Below are 20,269 nucleotides of genomic sequence, written 5' to 3'. Positions count from 1 at the left end.
GCGCCATGAAAGAAAGACAGACTATTGTTTTAATGTCTTGCCACGTGTTTGGGTGTTCTGTTCTTCTTCATTTTAGTTTGGACGCACACAGCGTTTTGTCGTGTTGTATTGGGTTTACAACAAATCTACATTTTGGAAACTAATTCTTTGTTGAAATTTGTTAATTATTATTATTATTATTATTATTATTTACTTATTTGTGGCTAAAACATTATATAAACCTATTTTTGTATTTATATATAACCTAGTCTAAAAAAAAACCCACTAAAAATAATTTAAAAAAAGAATATACTTTGTATTTATTGTAGTGTTTGTAGTGGTGTTTACATACTTGCGCAGGCAGTAACTAATGCCAATTAGATGGTGGGTGGATCGAATCCTCGTAGTGGCGGTTGGGTTATAGTCAGTGGCGGATTCAGAAAATCCATTTAGGGGGTCACAATGACATAAGGCGGAATGCCAAGGGAACTTTGGAGAAGGTTTGGAGGGTGATCGTAAAAAATTAAAATTAATATATAATAAAATTATAACTCTCAAAAATTTGGGGGGTCTGGGCCCCTGGCCCTCCCCCTCCCCATAGATCCGCCTCTGATAGTAATACAGTATTGCCAAACAACCGTGAGAATAACGTAACGCGATAGATGATAAACGAATGATTACCGCAGCCACATTTCAAACTGGGCTCTTCTTTTTTTCAGTAGTCGACTACAAGCCAGCGCAAATTAGGCCACTTTCACCCGATCCACGTTCCTCGATCTAGCGCACCGCTGCTTAGTTGGAGCAACAAGCGTGAGAACTCGCCTGTTTGGCAATAACGAGCAGACGTGAATCGTCTCCTTGACAGTGAGCGGCAGACGATACTTTGTGAAGATGATGGATCAGTGAGTCAGAGCAGTCCCCCCCCCCCCCCCCCCAACCGGCCTCACCCCGCCTCTTTGAAACAGGTGAAGATATCATCAAGCCACTTAACTGTTCCTTCCTTCAAACTAATTACCACGGTAACGGGCCATGAAGAATCCACGCTGGGTACGAGTACGTCAGCTTCTAGACCAGGCGTTCAAATCGCTTGTCAGTAGCGGCAAACAACGCGTAGTCCAACCCAGCTCTGCGTTCAGAAGATACATTTTACCTTTAAATTATTTTCTATTTACAAAGTGGATAACTAGTATATCAAAGCATAACCCATATAACAAACACACACTATTTCTCTACCGGAAAACAAATATAGAGGACTCTTTGTTTATCGGCAAATCAGCACATGTTTATAAACAGTGGTTATAACGTTTAAAATATGAAATTCATATCAAGACAAGACAAGACAAGACAAGACCATTTTTATTCAGTATAAAGGCCATAGGCCAATAATACAGACAGAAACTGTTATACATATTTGTGCATGTGTAGTGTTTGCACAGTATACTATAGGTATATATTTAAATATTTAAGTATTTCTAAGTTTTTGCACATTATAAAGATAAAGACATACATTGAATAATACATCCAAGTTTTTTGATGTCATAATATCTATAAAGGTTTGCAATGAATGAATTTTTATAAATTTAGAAATATGGTGATCTCTTAGTATATTATAACGCTTACATACAAGCAACATATTGAGTTCATCCTCAATATATCTTAATCCATGATCCATGCAATATGGACACAGTCTTTCAGTGTAGGCTATGTTGTTATATCTTCCTCGGTCAACAGCAAGTCTAAAGTTACTACATCTAAATATTGTATATGACTTAAAAATGACTTATAATGCTTATAATAAAAAGTATCAGATAAATTAGTAACAGAACTACACCAATTTTGATGAAGATTATCAAACAATCGTTGTCTAAATTTTTCTATAAACAATTTTGCATCTCCTAACATCCTGAGCTATTCAAACATAACCAAATCCTGATCTAAAAAGAATGTGTTTAATATAAGTCACCCATGTGATGCGTCTTGCTTCATCCAGTGTCTGTAGCATTTTATAACATTGACGGGGAAGCCTGTTTACATTCAGTTGTAATAGCCTACACCAATACTTAATAGCTCTAATAGTGTAAATAAGCTGTAAAGGAGCTCTACCACATTCACCTAAAGCCATAATATTACTGGTTGTTTTCCCCTAATTTTAAAAACCATTTACACATTTCAATCTGAACATCCTCAATAATTTTACAGTAACAAGTACCCCATACTTCTGAACCATAACATAAACTTGGCGTTACCATAGAATCAAATATCCTAAATAGATCTTTACAAGGAATATCACCAAATTTCTTTAGATACCTATGTATTGCCATCATGGCTTTTCTACCTTGTGCTGCAAGACAGGTTTTGGTTTTAGTCTATATTAGGTTTGGTGTAAACATAATACCTAAATATCTATAATGTGAGACAACCTCAGTACTATTTTCATTAAAAAAAAAAAAAATCATAATTCTTTAGAGGACCTCCATTTCTAAAAATAATTACCTTGGTCTATCTTAAATTCACAGCCATACCTGTAGTATTACAAAACATTTCTAATGTACTCGTTTTCTTTTGTAGCTGTAAAGGAGTGTCAGAAACAGTTGATACATCATCAGCAAACATAACAGCATATACTGACTTACAATCATTTGATATAAAACATATCTTGTCCACCACACTCTTCCATAGTTTTTACAAGCCTGTTTATAAAAATAATGAACATTTGTGGACTCAATATACATCCTTGTCGGGTGCCGATATTACAGTGAAAATAATCTGATAAGTGATTTGATGTTCTTACACAATCACTTAGTTTAGTATACATTGAGGAAATTACAGATAAATATTTACCACATATTCCAACTTCAACAAGACGTTTTAAAAGAAATGTGTGATTAACATTATCAAAAGCCTTAAAAAATCTACAAAAAGACAATAAAATCGACTTCTTTTTTTCCAGGCATATTTTTGCACAAGAGCTTACAGTGCAAAAATAAGATCAGCAGTAGAATAATCTTGTCTGAAGCCTGCTTGAGATTCGTCAATAATATTATTTATCACACCATTCTTGAAGCCTTGTATTAAGAATAGAAGTAAACACCTTACATGTGGTATCAATTAGTGATATACCTCTGTAATTGTTGACATCCTCTTTATTACCCGGTTTGAATAAAGGACATATAATACTTTTACCCCATATATCTGGAAAAATACCACTGTCAAGTATATTATTAAATAGAGTGAGCAATACAGGAAGAATAAGGTTTTGTGAAGCCTTTAAAAATTCTGAAGCAATACCATTTGGTCCAGGCTCCTTATTCATAAACGTACTTAGTCAATGTATGGTACCTAAATACATACTTAAAGTACACAGATAAGTATCATACATTCACTTAAGTGTGTCTATGAATATGGAGCCAGGTGATTTGTTATTTGCTAAACCTTGTATATGACTTACAATTTCTTCTTCTGTAATTGAGGAGGTTTATTGAAAAATTATCACTATGCACAGTAAAACCATTATAATTATTATTATTCATAGACAATTTGTTTCTAAAAAGAAGGGAAGAGAAGTGCTCAATCCATTGTACAGAACTAATTTTTTGTCATATATTAGAATACTGTTTCCCTTGTTTAATCAATTTCCAAAAGAGCTTGAGACTGTTTCTTGCATTTATAAAATTTTCTCTCTGTTTAATAAAATAAGCACTTCTTATCCTATTAAAGGCATATTGTCACAGACCACTGACCTACACGTATTTAATGGTCTAACAAAGTATTACCTGAACAGATATAATTTGATTTGTCCCTAAATGTACTTTATTCAACCATCTTCATAACCACCATATTCCATTTATTAACGACATTTTGTAAAAATAATTGAATTATGGCAATGGTCCATAATTCAAAAACTAAAATTGCCGAGAATGATGACATGGATTTCACTCCATCATGGTTCAGTTACGGTGATGCGATAATGTAATTTGTATTTATTATCCATTTTTAGAGAAATAAGGTCCTTAAATCCGTGACAGTATGCCTTTAAAAGTATTTTTAAATTCTTTTCTCAAGATTTTAAAAACAGAGAAATCTAAACCATGATCTCTATGAGCTCTTAATGCATCATATTTTCTCTGTTTTAAATTTTGTAACTCATCATCCCACCAAAGTGGTTGCAGGTTTACATTTTTAATATAAGAAAAACCATATAATCTTTTAGTATGGCTTGCTGCCTCTTGAAACAGTTTAATAATGTATGTCACAGCTTCATTAATATTATAGGTCACTAATTCCAAAATAAAATTTTGTGAATCTATAAGTAAAGACTCTAAGCGAGCTAAGAAAACTTCTTTTATCTCATCACTCCAGACAATTTTTATTCATTTGCGACCCTTCTCTTTTCCTTCATCGTTATCAATGTAAATATTTCTCTCTTGGTTGCAACAGTTATTAGCATTAACAGCAGGTATAGGTTGCAGATTAAATTAGCAATAAAGCGGAAAAAGATTAGAATAATCTTGTGTACCAATTCCAAAATCAGAAAATAGTGGAAAAAGAGAAGATGAAGCAGTTATGTAATCTACCACACTGGCACCGTTATAAGTATAACAGGTAAAATCTCCATTTTGGTCATCAAATAACCTACACTTAATACTTGAATACCAAAAGATCTACACAAATCAACAAGCTTTCTTCCAAAGTTATTATGTGTTAATATATCTTTAGTGTTTCTACACATGTCAAAATTATCAGATGGATAATCATTTACATCTCGTTGTATGAAATCTGTGTTACCATTTGGTATAAAATCTAGAAAATCCTTTATCCTTGCATTTAACTCGCCAGCCACAAACACATACTCATCAGGGTAATCTGACACAATAATATTCAAATAATGTTCTAAAACTGATACTCCATCATCATCCATATTTTCATAAATAGGAGAATTTTCAGATGATATATAGGTAAATAAAATAACAGTGTCCCTGTTCCATTCTAAAAGTGATGTTTTAAATAATAGAACCACAGTATTTTCAAAACAATCAGAAATCCTATTAATATAGTTATTTGTTAACCAATAATTCCTGACCAATACAGTCACTCCGCCGCTATAGCGACTTAAACGTTTCAGAGTTTCAGAACTTTGCTGAACGTTTTACAAAAGATTCACAAAATGAAATAAACCATATTTATAACCCAGTTCCTTTATCTGAGAATAAGGGTTATCATACTTGTGCAAACTTTCGATATTCCAAGAAAGAATTTTAAAAGCACTTGCTTATGCCCGACTGTCATTCATATCATTCATATCAAGTTTCAACAAACAGGAAAAAAAAGAGACGATTGTTTTGTTTAGCGACACCACTAGAGCACATTGATTTATTAATCATCGGCTGTTGGATGTCAAACATTTGGTAATTTCGACATTAAGTCTTAGAGAGGAAACCCGCTACATTTTTCCATTAGTAGCAAGGAATCTTTTATAAGCACCACCCAAAAGACAGGATAGCACATACCATGGCTTTTGATATACAAGCCGTGGTGCACTGGCTGGAATGAAAAATAGTCCAATGGGCTCACCAACGGGGATCGATCTCAGACCGACCGCGCATTAAGCGAGCGCTTACCACTGGCATACGTGTCGTCCCAACCCCACCCCCACCCCCAAACCCCAAACAAGACAACTCACACGATGGACTTTGATAATACAAATCGCGGAAAATTTATGCAATGGAGAAAAGCGGCGCCAGGGCACAATATTTCACGCGAACCGTCGTTCTGTTTCGCGTGTTGTTTACGCAAATTTAAATTCACACCAACCGCTAATGTTAGTAGGTTACGTGTTACGTGTTGAACGTTTTACTCATTCTGAAAGTCACTTTATCAAAGTATCAGAGAAACTTTTCATTAAAATATTTTCAGTATTTTTATTATATATTTTGTTTTGCTTTACCCAGTTTATACTAGTGGTGTTCCATTGATCTATTTTAATCGAAAATTTATCGGATTGGCTCTTACGTAGGGCCGTAGCTAGGGGGGGGGGGGGGGGGGGGGGGGGGGGAGATAAAAATCCGAACAAATTATAGAAACTTAAAGAAAATTCTCTTCATAACCATTTAAGGAGTTTTAGACTATTAACTACTCAGTTGCTCCCCCCTCCCCCCCCCCCAACAAAAATCCATAATCGATTGTTTAGATGATAAAATTGATGGAAATATACAGTGGTTTGGATTTGTTTTCATGTGTACATAAAGAAAAATTACATTAAATAGTTAATAAAGGTACAACTATCCATTTACAGGGTACACACGACAATAGGTACATGGTCCTTATAATTTAAAGCCTTCTTATATGGTCATGGAATTCTAACGGATTGTGTGATCGAAAGCTGATCAGTTGGTGCCAACCGATTATAACCGATGATCGATGATGAAATCCCAACCGATTCCCATCTCTAGTTTACACTTATAGTTTCAGTTTAACTTTAAGCTACTGTCATGTAGTTAGACTTGTCCAACAGTTTGGTGTCGGAGTGTGGCTAACAGAAGTGTGATGGGTCGTGCGATCAACTTTAACAGTATCTGTCTGCTGAACACAACTCGGGTTTTTGATCTTTTGGTTTGGTCTGGTTTGGTCTGGCTTCGTTTTGGATTGTTGTTAGGCGGGGTTTGGGGGGGGGGGGGGGGGTGTTGTTGTGGGGGTTTTTTTGTTGTTGTTGTTGTTGGGGTTTGTTTTGGGGGTTTTTTTTTGGGGGGGTTGGGGGTTTGTTGGGGGTTTTTGTGGGGGAGGGGTGTTGTAATGTTTTTGTTGTTATTGTTGTGGGGATTTTTTGTATGGTTTTATTATTATTATTATTATTATTAATATGTATGGTACCTGCGATTGTATTTATAACAAATTATTGCATCGGATCGTACAAGTTGTTCATTGTAACTTTGGGTTTTTTCCCTTTAATACTACAATTTAGTATATGACTGGTGTTTATATATATATATATATTCGGGGCGGGACGTATCCCAGCGGTAAAGCGCACGCCTGACGCGCGATCGGTCTAGGATCGATCCCTGTCGGTGGCCCATTTGGGCTATTTCTCGTTCCAGCCAGTGCACCACGACTGGTATATCAAAGCCCGTGTTATGTGCTATCCTGTCTGTGGGATGGCGCATATAAAAGATCCTACGCTACTAAAGGAATTAAGTAGCGGGTTTCCTCCCTATGACTGTGTCAAACTGACCATATGTTTGACATCCGATAGCCGGTGATTAATAAATCAATGTGCTCTAGTGATGTCGTTAAACAAAACAAACAAAATTTTACATATATTCAGCGTACACACATGTATACCAAAATTATACATCGTTAAGCAAAATGCATTTAACAAATGTTGCATTGACAATGATGAAATTTACTTGTAGAATGCAGGAAAGTGCATTTCAAAAGGTCCAGATTTTATGTTTCGGATGAGTATGCCCCGAACCACCAATCTCCTAGAAACTCGGTTCTCGATCTCATTCCGTCAGCCCCTTTTCTCAATGTTCACTTGCTTCCGCGTGCTGAAGAAAGTTAAAGCCTGTACTGTTTAACGACACCACTAGAGCACACTGATTTATTAATCATCGGCTATTGGATGTCAAACATTTGGTAATTTCGACAGGTATTCTTAAGAAACTCACTACATTTGCAATTAGCAGCAAGGGATATGCACTTCCCATAGACAGAACAGGATACTACCTCTGGAGCCTTTGATGTACCAGTTACTAATATTGGAAAAGACATCGCCCAATGTACAAGATGCATGCTGCTAATCGTACTATAGAGTTTCTCGTGACCTCGTGTAGTCCTTAAAGGGACATTCCTGAGTTTGCTGTATTGTAGGATGTTTCCGACTAATAAAATATGTATACGATTAAACTTACATATTAAATATATTTTCTTGTTTAGAATATCAGTGTCTGTATATTCAATGTGTTTCTGGTCGTTTTAATGTTTGTAAGAAACACAAATTGGATTTTGTCTTCAAATAATTTAGTACGTACGAAAAAAATATTTTAGGAAATAAAATGAAATTTAACCTAGTACAAATATTAGAACGGTCAGAAACACGTACAATATACAGCCACTACTATTTTATGCAGAAAAAAATATATTTGATACGTAATTAAAATCGTTAAAACGTCGCTGTTAGTCGATAACATCTTTAAAATTGCAGCAAACTCAGGAATGTCCCTTTAACCATAAAACATGGAAATTAACACTAAGTTTAGTTTATCTACAAACCTGTAACATATTGGGATAAAGTTACAACAGAGTGAAACATGCGTCTCTGACGTTGAACTGGTGAAATACCCTCTAAAAATAGACTAAAACTCTACTCCATAACTTACCTCTCAGACGCACGTGCGTTTTAAAAAAAAAATATGACAAATGCATTTTGTGATATTAAAACACCAGGATGACCAAAAACACTTCGAATGTATCGAAATGGATAATCTAAACAATAAAATCTAAGTAAAGTATGATTCCAATTATCAAAAACGGTTTAATAGTAAAAAATATGCCTTAGTGTTTAAAAACTAGGGTATGTCCCTTTAAAATGAGTCGAGTACGTTGTTTAATAAAACATTTCTTCCTATCTATCTTTCCCAGACACTTGTAACAGTTTGCACATGCGCATTTGACGGCCACGTGTCCCGCATCCCGTTCGTCTTGAGTTGAAATCTGATCAGGTCTCTGAACGTTTTCACCTTCACTTGAAAACATTAGCACTAAAATGTCATCGTGCAACATGCGTTTACAGCACTTTCCCTTCACCTTGAATATATATCGTGTGGCGTAAAACCAATCATTACAAGATTCCCAGAGCAATATCGAAAAAGATAAACGACGAAATATAACAAGTATCTTCCTCTTGTTCAACATTGTTATCAATTTTGTCTTGTCTTGTTTTGTTCCCCCTCCCCCACACACACTCACCTTTTTTTTCGGGGTTTTTTCTCTTTTTTTCTCTGGGTTTTTTTATGTCTTTGTCTTGTCTTATCTTGTGTTCTGTCTTTTTTATCGTGGACGGGATTTAGCTCAGTGGTAAAGCGCTCGCTTGTTGCGCGGTCGGTTTGGGATCGATCCCCGTCGGTGGGCCCATTGGGCTATTTCTCGCTCCAGCCAGTGCACCACGACTGATACATCAACGGCCGTGGTATGTGCTATCCTGTCTATGGGATGGTGCATATAAAAGATCCCTTGCTGCTAATCGAAAAGAGTAGCCCATGAAGTGGCGACAGCGGGTTTCCTCCCTCGATATATGTGTGGTCCTTAACCATATGTCCGACGCCATATAACCGTAAATAAAATGTGTTGAGTGCGTCGTTAAATAAAACATTTCCTTCTTCTTACTTCTTTTTTTATCGTCTTGTCTTGAATTTTGTCTTCTTTTGTCTTGTCTTGTTTTGGAATATCTGGATATTAGGTTCAGGCTAAATGGAAATTCATTGAAAGTGGGATGCGGTAGAAATACTGTGTCGAGATCTATGTCAAATTACATGTAAATAACATTTTACTGCTAATCAGTATGCGGAAGTGGGTTGCTTCTCTAAACAGTGTTACAATTCACATATTAGTTTGTTTTGTTTAACGACACCACTGGAGCATATTCATTTATAAACCATCGGCTATTGGATGTCAGATATATGGTCATTTTGACACGGTCATAGAGAGGAAACCCGCTACATTTTTCCATTAGTAGCAAGGGATATTTTGTATGTACCAACCCACAGATAGGATAGCACATACCACGGCATTTGGTATACCAGGCGTGGTGCACTGTCTGGAACGAGAAATAGTTCAATTCACTTTTCTTTTTTTTTTTAATCTCTGTGTTAATTGGTGTTAATACGGCCAAGGTAGATGGCAGAGGTGAGATTGTTGATGGCTACAACATATTTCAATTCTATATCATCGAATGTACAGCTCAGTACAGCACAATATACATGACTCTACAGCCAAGCGACTACAGCACAATATACATGACTCTACAGCCAAGCGACTACAGCACAATATACATGACTCTACAGCCAAGCGACTACAGCGCAATATACATGACTCTACAGCCAAGCGACTACAGCGCAATATACATGACTCTACAGCCAAGCGACTACAGCGCAATATACATGACTCTACAGCCAAGCGACTACAGCGCAATATACATGACTCTACAGCCAAGCGACTACAGCGCAATATACATGACTCTACAGCCAAGCGACTACAGCGCAATATACATGACTCTACAGCCAAGCGACTACAGCGCAATATACATGACTCTACAGCCAAGCGACTACAGATGACTCTACAGCCAAGCGACTACAGCGCAATATACATGACTCTACAGCCAAGCGACTACAGCACAATATACATGACTCTACAGCCAAGCGACTACAACGCAATATACATGACTCTACAGCCAAGTACAACTGAACCAAGTGTAATTGAGACGAGCACAGGCTTGCGAAAAGAACTTTTTCTAATCAAGATTTCAATGAAATAGAACTTACGTAGTGTTTGACTCAAAGAAATGCATCAATATTCGGGTCAACGAAAACCGAAAATCCGGATGACTAGCTTATCATGGAAATCTTCAAAACGGAACTTCCCATGCGACAAGGTCTGTCATATAAATATTCGTTTTTCTATACATGAAAAACAGACCCAGGAGGTCGGCTCAGCTGTTCGTACCTTTAAGATTCTCAGTCGCAATGTCAACTCTAGCGGGAGATCTGTGTCACACACCCAAGAGCTGAGACCTATATTATAACATGTATTTACTACGTTGTAAAAAAAAAATTCATGTTGGAAAGGAAAATAGAACCTGCAAGCCAACTTGTGATTTCATTTATTCATTTAACATTCCGATAAAACAGCACAGAAGGAAAATGTATGCAAACAAATGATTTAGTAGTTTGCTAGTGATTTAGAGATACTCCCGATCACCTCGAGACGTAGCAAGCAACTTATGGATGTCTGCTACAATTAGAATAGTTTTTCGAGTGTCACTTGGCAACAGATTAGTTAGATAGCTGGGCCTAATTCACTCAACTCTCGTAACTTTGCAATCTGGCAGTGCATGAAGACCTGGAACAGGCACCAAAACTTGCCAGGTTTAGCAAGCGTCTTTTGTTGACGTGGGCACTGCTACCCGCGGAAAAAGCAATAAGATGGAGTACCGTTTACAACCATCCGTTCATGTGTTTGTCCATCCATCTATTAATCCAGGCATTCACACATCCATGCATATATCTATTTATTTATTCATTTGTTCTGATTAACTGCCGTGCTTGTATTCAATTAAGGTTTACGCACGATGTCTCGGCACAAACTTCGTCTAGCTGGGCTGTCTGTCTGGAGATGGCGTTTAGCTTTACTGGTTATGTCTTGGTTACACATTGTCTTTTTTGTGGAATTTCCTTCCAGCCAGTGCACCACGACTGGTATATCAAAAGCCGTGGTATGCGCTATCCTGTCTGTGGTGCATATAAAATATCCCTTGCTACTAATGGAAAAATTTAGCGAGTTTCCTCTCTAACACTATATGTCAAAATTACCATATGTTTAACATTCAATAGCCGATCATTAATAAATCAATGTGCTCTAGGGGTGTCGTTAAATAAAACAAACTTTAACCTTTTTTTCTTGTGGAATCACTTATGCTAGGGCGACGACCAAATGGAAGGAAGAAAATGGTTTATTTAACGATGCACTCAACACATTTTATTTACGGTTATATGGCGTCGGACATATGGTTAAGGAACACACAGATATTGAGGTAGGAAACCCGCTGTCGCAACTTCATGGGCTACTCTTTCGATTAACAGCAATGGATTTTTATATGCACCATCCCATAGACAGGATAGCACATACCACAGCCTTTAATATACCAGTAGTTGTGCACTGGCTGATGCGAGAAATAGCCCAATGGGCACGACCAAATGGCGTAACTATTATAACATCAAGCCTGGTATAACAAATGACGTTCACATAAATTTTCTTTCTTTAAACAGTAGATAGACCGGTCTGTGTTCGTGTACAAGTCACCAGGGTGCTCTGGTACACACGACATCCAGTCAGTTACAGGATTGAGTTCTAGTTTATTACAGGGTTGAGTTCTAGTTTATTGAGCTCAATAAACTAGAACTCAACCCTATAACTGACTGGATGTCAGCGATAAACTGAACACCCTGGGAGAGCGCCGTCGGTGGGTTACTTCCCTCAAGTTGCATAACGCACGCTAATGCCCGGCGCAGACGAGCGTTTTTTAACGCATGCGTTTGCGTTAAAAAACGCAGACTCAACGCAGACGGATGCGTCTCGTGTGCGCCTACCTGCGATGCGTTCCTGCGATCCACTGACGATTTCTTTTATTAATTAATTTATTTATACTTTACCCTAGGAAAAACAACAAAGATTAAATATAATTTATTAATACATTTTAAAACATAATAAACTTTATTTAAAACATTATGTACAATATACTATTACGATATAAATCTTTCTTATTTCACAATTGTTTGTTTTAATTATTATTATTAGGCATAGTACAATGAATGCAATAATTTATATTTTTTAATTTCATCTATTTAGAAATGTCATTAATTACACATGCCTAGTCTTTGTTTCAAAGATGAGCAGTTGGAAATTATTTGTGTTGAAACATTTACATGTTAGTCATTTTTAATGATCGGGTCTGTTTTCACAGTTCTATTCATCACTGAAACCAATAATTATTAATTTGTTATATACAGATATATAGACAGATGATTGGTCAGTATAAAAATGTGAACGCAACGCAGACGCAAGTAGGCGCACACGTGCGTTTTTAGACGGATGCGGCAGGAGACGGATGCGTTTGTGCGTCTAAAATCAAACATGTTTGATATTTGAAAAAATCGACGCAGAGCTAAAAAAACGCAACGCAGAGGGGGTCGCACACGATGCGTTTTTACTGCGTTCGTACGGATGCGTTTTTTAACGCAAGACGCATGCGTTAAAAAAACGCTCGTCTGCGCCGGGCATTAGTGATGCTGACCGGCCTCGGTGGTGTCGTGGTTAAGCCGTCGGACATAAGGCTGGTACGTACTGGGTTCGCAGCCCGGTACCGGCTTCCCACCCAGGGCGTTTTAACGACTCAGTGGGTAGGTGTAAGACCACTACACCCTCTTATCTTTTACTAACCAATAACAACTAACAACTAACCCACTGCCCTGGACAGACAGCTCAGATATCTGAGAGGTGTGTGCCCAGGACAGCGTGCTTGAACCTTAATTGGACATAAGCACGAAAATAAGTTGAAATGAAATAGTGATGCTACGTTTCAATGAGGTTATTATCTTTACATATATATATATATATATATATATATATATAGAGAGAGAGAGAGAGAGAGAGAGAGAGAGAGAGAGAGAGAGAGAGAGAGAGAGAGAGAGAGAGAGAGAGAGAGACAGACAGACAGACAGACAGACATGAGTGGCCGTTAGATATCATTTATCTCACGAGTTGTTTTAAAATGTATCTAACGAACGAAAGCGCGTTTGATACGTTTTTAAACGAGTTGTGAGATAAGTGGGATATAACGGACACGAATGTATTATTTTATTTCTTACATATCCTAAAAAAAAACAAGCTTTTAAGTAAATTTTAACATCTTTTTCGACTAAAAGTTATTTATAGCCGTTGCACTTGTAGCTAACTCACGCGTCACAGACCCGTGCTTATCAGGTTAACTATATGCCACAACGTAATCGATTTACATCGTGTAGTTTTTCATTGGATGTATGGCAGTGGTGACCTAGTCATCACCTAGGAGCAGCCAGTCGTATGTCTTGAAACTGTAAACACACGTACATGTGTAAACAACCATGTGTTATCAAAAATAACGCATGATGTTCTCACCAACGGGTGTGTAAGAAATACGATTTTCAAGTGAAGCTTTGCTGAGATTGTCTATCGTCTTTCTTCGCATGGTCTCAGTTGTGCTGGCTGGCGCTGTCTTAGGGCAGATTTCATTAGTTATCGTTTCCTTGAGTAATTCCGATGGCCCAAACTCCATGAATTCATGGAATTCTTATGGTGTATATTCTTACAAATACGCAAGTTTTTAATACCGTCATTTAGTCAGATACGAATTTTTCATAAAAAGAGATCTTACGGTGTTGACAGTTACCGCGTTCATATCATCTGCAATTACGATAAACAGATGTTAAAATAGTTTATACATGTGTATATAATGAACATTTATTGTTTTATCTTTCTGATTAACTGTTGACTACAAAAAAGCAGGACAATATTTGAGCTGTATTTTCAGGGAGCCCCCTCCCCACTCCAAGAAGAAAGCCTCCAGTTGTTTCGAAAATCAGAAAAGTGGACCATTACACGGTCATCGAATTAAAGCTGCAAAAACAATAGGATACGAAATGGATTTTGGCGACACTTCTGCACAGTTTGCTGCAATTTTTAAGATGCTATCTACTAACAGAGACATTTTAGTGATTGTAATTACATATCAAATATATTTTTCTGCAAAAAAATATTAGTGGCTGTATATTAAACGTGTTTCTGATCGTTCTAATATTTGTACTAGGTTAAATTTCATTTTATTTCCTAAAATATTTTTTTTCGTAGAAATTATTTGAAGACAAAATCCAGTTTAGGCTTCATACAAATATTAAGACGACCAAAAACACATTGAATATACAGACACTGATATTCTAAACAAGAAAATATATTTAATATGTAAGTTTAATCGTAGAAATATTTTATTAGTCGGAAACATCTTACAATGCAGCAAACTCGTGAATGTCCCTTTAAAGTCATTTAATATCTATTTAAAGCTACTTCGTGTCTAAGCTATTATCATTAATTATATATTTGATACACTGCAGTGACAAGATGTTACGGTGTTGACATACAATGTATTTTGCTTTCTCATTCAACAGAAACTAAACTATTTTATGTATGATGAGCGTTTACCGATTCATCTTTTTGAGTGATACATGAAACAAATTACTATAAAATATCTCAATTGTTTTCACAAGGAACACCAAAAAGACCTCACCTCCACTTGCCATAAGAAAAGAATGTTGGATATATTACATGTTCACCCAATTAAATGGCTAAGACAATAGGGGTGCAAAAGAATATTTGTTCAACGACACATCAGCACAGTTTAAAGCTAATTCATATCTAACACATAGTTATTTAAACACTTAATCAAAATTATAAAGCAAAACGTTACGGTGTTGACATAATTTAACAAAAACGCACCTGTTCATCCAATTATTTTCGATAAGCTATGTTAAACTGACAAGCTCTCTTCGAATCTTCTATTTATGATGCTCTCTGAATGAGTCATGTTGATTTTACGAATTAATCATTAATTATGCCCGTTACGGTGTTGACAGGAAATAAATATACACAGTAACCCATCCCTTTTTTGGCTGATCAGTCGTACAAAAAACACAGTTGGTTAATGTCGTCTCAAAAGACTGCAGTTTCTTCTTCTTGAAGAAATCATGCAGCATGTCTTGGTTTGTCATACACCATAGGCCGTGTTTGTTGACCGGCGTCACGGTGCTGACGTGTTATTTTCAAAATGGGTAACAGAGAAGGTTAACCTTGCAAATTAATCCATAAGTGTAATTTCAGTTCGAGGAAACGTATTCCTTCTTGAAATCTTTTATCAGTTTGCATTAATATGGCATTTTTAGGTTTTGCACTCTATTAGATCGTGCATTTGTTCATAATTCCAGGTACATTCAAGCTAAAAATAATAATAATAATTTTTAAAAAAATAATAACAACAAAAAACAACAACCATTCGGTGAGTTTCTAATTAATATCTAATTGTCTAAGTGATGATTATCTCGTCTTCAGAATTTTATCAATTTTTAAAGGGACATTCCCCGAGTTTGCTGCAATTGTTAAGATGTTATCGACTAACAGACTTTTTAACGATTGTAATTATATATTAAATATATTTTCCTGCATAACATATCAGTGGCTTAATAATAAACGTGTTTTTGAATGTTCTAATATTTGTACTAGCGTAAAATATGTTTTTTCGTACGTACGAAATTATTAGAAGACAAAATCCAGTTTGGGCTTCTTACAAATATTAAGACGATTAGAAACACACTGAATATACAGACACTGATATTCGAAACAAGAAAATATATTCAATATGTAAGTTTAATCGTAGAAATATTTTATTAGTCGGAAACATCTTACAATGCAGCAAACTCGGGAATGTCCCTTTAAGAGTGGATGATGCAATATGACACATTTTGGGTGAATGACCCAGGTGCTCTTTTTAACCGTGGTGATAACCGGCCTCGGCGGTGTCGTGGTTAAGCCATCGGACATAAAGCTGGTAGGTACAGGGTATGCAACCCGGTACCGTCTCCGACCCAGAGCGAGTTTTAACGACTCATTGGGTAGGTGTAAGACCACTACACCCTCTTCTCTCTCACTAACCACTAACAACTAACCCACTGTTCTGGACAGACAGTCCAGATAGCTGAAATGTGTGCCCACGACAGCATGCTTGAACCTTAATTAGATATAAGCACGAAAAATACATTGAAACGACACTGATGTAATATACATGTATGGTGTAGTACCGTGGCAGTTATGAGACGTAAAATCCCAGCACAATGTGGGGCATCCCAGCACGTTGTGTGGGACATCCCATCACGATGTGATGGACATCCCAGCACGATGTGGGGGCATCCCAGCACGATGTGTGGCATCCCAGCACGATGAGCGGGACATCCCAGCACAATGTGGGATTATCCCAGCACGATGTGGGGCATCCCAGTACGATGTGGGGATGGGCGAGTACTCTTTATCGCAACAGCCGAAAACAATATCGACATTCCGGCTTACTTTAACCCGTGAACCCAGTTCAAACCTGTGAGCGAAATTTCATATGGAGCATGTTAAAAGTTAAAGTTTATTTTGTTTATTTTGTTTATCGACACCACTAGAGCACATTGATTTATTAATCATCGGCTATTGGATGTCAAAAATATGGTCATAGAGGAAGCCCGCTATATTTTTTCCCATTAGTAGCAAAGGATATTTTATATGCACCATCCCACAGACAGGACAGCACATACCACGGTCTTTGATATACCAGTCGTGGTGCACTGGCTGGAACGACTAGAGCACATTGATTTGTTAATCATCGGCTACTGGATGTCAAACATTTGGTAATTCTGACACGCAGTCATCAAGCGTTTGTTATCCATCTTCTCTTCTTCCCAACTCTGAAAATAATCGCCATGCAACCATAAACGTGAGACAACAGAATGAATCCACCAACGGGTGTCGATCCCATTACTCATCGGTTTTAGCACCGATCTCTAGGAAGACACGTGCACGAGGACGTGAACACTGTTCAAAGATATCGAGTTTCAGTGAAAGGTTTCTACATCTGGCGCCAGGGCCGTCCTACCGAGTCGGAGCCCGGAGCGAGAGTTCAGGCACTTGACAACAAGTCGTCTTTCCACTCCGAAATGCCATCAAACGGGTTGCCATAGCAACGCTCTGTCATGGGATAGCTGAGGAACTTCAAGAAAAAATATCGTTTTCTACGCATATATTTTTCTTTCTTCTGTTTCTTTCCTCCACAGCCATGTGTTCGTTGCTCTGGGATAACGAATCATGGTGTTTGATGGTGAACTCTATATACAATATATATAAATAACACAAAACAACTCGTATGTGTTTAAAATGTTATCACACGTATACATGTGTGCGCGCGTGCGTGTGTGCCGTGTTAATATACATTTGCTATCGTATCATAAACCTACCAACGTCGTCTTCGCATCGGTCTTTCAAGTAATCGACATGATTAACGTTTCATCGAACTCGACATCTCTATTCTGTCTAGCTGGGAGAGAGAGAGAGAGAGAGAGAGAGAGAGAGAGAGAGAGAGAGAGAGAGAGAGAGAGAGAGAGAGAGAGAGAGAGAGAGAGAGAGAGAGAGAGAGAGAGAGAGAGAGAGAGAGAGAGAGAGAGAGAGGGGGGGGGGAGAGAGAGAAAAGGTTAACAGTACTGGCAACGGAAATTAATTTTGTCATGGAACTTGGAAATCGTACCTTTGTGAAATAACTCTTGGATATTAAATTAGTTCAGTTTACACAGTTATCCCCCTTGATAAGAATAACGAGTCATTTTAACGACGAAGGAAATTTTCATTTAACGACGCACTCAGCACATTTTATTTACGGTTATATGGGGTCAGATATATGGTTAAGGACCACACAGATATTGAGGGAGGAAACCCGCTGTCGCCACTTCATGGGATACTCTTTCCGATTAGCAGCAAGGGATCTTTTATATGCACCATCCAGGGCCGTAGCTAGAATTTTTTGTTTGGGGGGACGACTGAGTAGTTAAGTCTAAAACTTCTTTTCTTTAAGTTTCTATAATGCTTTCCGAAATTTTTTCTAGGCCCTCATGCTAGCTACGGCCCTGCCATCTGACAGACAGGGTAGTACATGATATGCGGCAATATGCCAGTCGCGATGCACTGGCTGGAACGAGAAATAGCTCAATGGGCCCACCGACAGGGTTTTAACGACGAATGCACGTAGCACTTTATCCTGCAATTAAGTAAAGGGCAATGTCCCAGTAACTCTCTATTCTTGAAAAATAATGGAGATTGAGGGCGCAAAGCAAAGTTTCTAGCGGGTTCGGGGTATACTCCCTTGTAAAGTTTTGAAAACCAGACGTCTGGAAACGCAATTTCCTGCATTCTACAAGAAAAATTCATATCTGCCTTAAGATTTACTACCAATAATATATAGTCTACATATAATGGCAAGATATGATGACTACTTTTACACTAGTCAGCAAAGGAATGGTGTATTGTTAAATGTTACTTAGTATTATTTCCAGTTGATGGTTTTGATTTTTTTAGAAACGTTTCCAAAGACAGTTTAAATGAGGTTTTTTTTAAATAAATAAGAAATAAAATAAAATGTTGTAATTTAAGAACTATTAACTAACTTTAACCTATTATTTGCGAGTCATATAAATGTGTTTTAAACCCATGTTAACTATTCACAAATTGCAAATTCAAATTAAACATATCAGGATAAGATAATGGTGGTAGATTACTTAAAGGGACTGTCCCGAGCTCATTGCGACTGTAAGATGGTTCAGTCAAATACTTAAAGGGACTGTCCCGAACAAGTGCTTTTTGAAAAGTAAAATAGCTTATCATCTATTAAAGGTTTTTGTAGGAGATATCGCTGGCACTATAATTTGCGATATATCTCCTACGATATTCTCCTAGGAGATATCGCTTCTTATAATCTTGATTGGTGAAATTTTAATCACAAGCCATTCTTTTGTTACGTCACTGTGAATACATGACATAACAAAATAATGCCTTGTGATTAAAACATGTATGTATATATGTGTATGTATATATGTGTATGTATATGTGTATGTATGTATGTATGTATGTATATATATGTATATATATATATATATATATATATATATATATATATATGTATATGTATATATATGTGCGTGTATATGTATATATATATATATATATATATATATATATATATATATATATATATATATATATATATATATATATATACATATATATATATATATATATATATATATATATATATATATATATATATATATATATATATATATATATATATATATATATATATATATATATATATATATATATATATATATATGTGTATATATGTATAGATAGATAGATAGATTATTACTATTAGAAATATATTTCATTTTGTATTTTTATTATTATTATTAGAAATTTTTGTTTTAATAATGTACATGTAAATTTTCTCCTGTAAACCCCATCTTGTCACTGTCATATAATTATTGTTAATATACCTCATATGCCGCTGAATAGCGGCCTGAGTGAAATAATGTTCTGTTCTGTTCTGTTCTGTTCTGTTCAGCGCTAAACCTATCATTAGTGACGTCACACCACTGTGGTTCTGCTAATTAACGAGTTTACCACTTTCAAATATAGTGACATTCACATTACTGACATTGTTTACAATTGTCGCAAATGAAAAGAACAATAATGGATGATAAAAAGAATACCCTCTCGTGTCTTGTGATATCATAATTTATTAGCACTCGTTGTTAATAGTATAAAAAAAAATCCTCGGCAAGCCCCGAATTTCGTACTTTTATCAACTCGTGCTGATAAATTATATACCACTTAAGACACTCGGGGAGTA

Source organism: Gigantopelta aegis, chromosome 14 (assembly GCF_016097555.1).
Source record: "Gigantopelta aegis isolate Gae_Host chromosome 14, Gae_host_genome, whole genome shotgun sequence".
In the NCBI taxonomy this organism is placed as follows: Eukaryota; Metazoa; Mollusca; class Gastropoda; order Neomphalida; family Peltospiridae; genus Gigantopelta; species Gigantopelta aegis.
Note: the sequence above shows the minus strand (reverse complement) of the source record.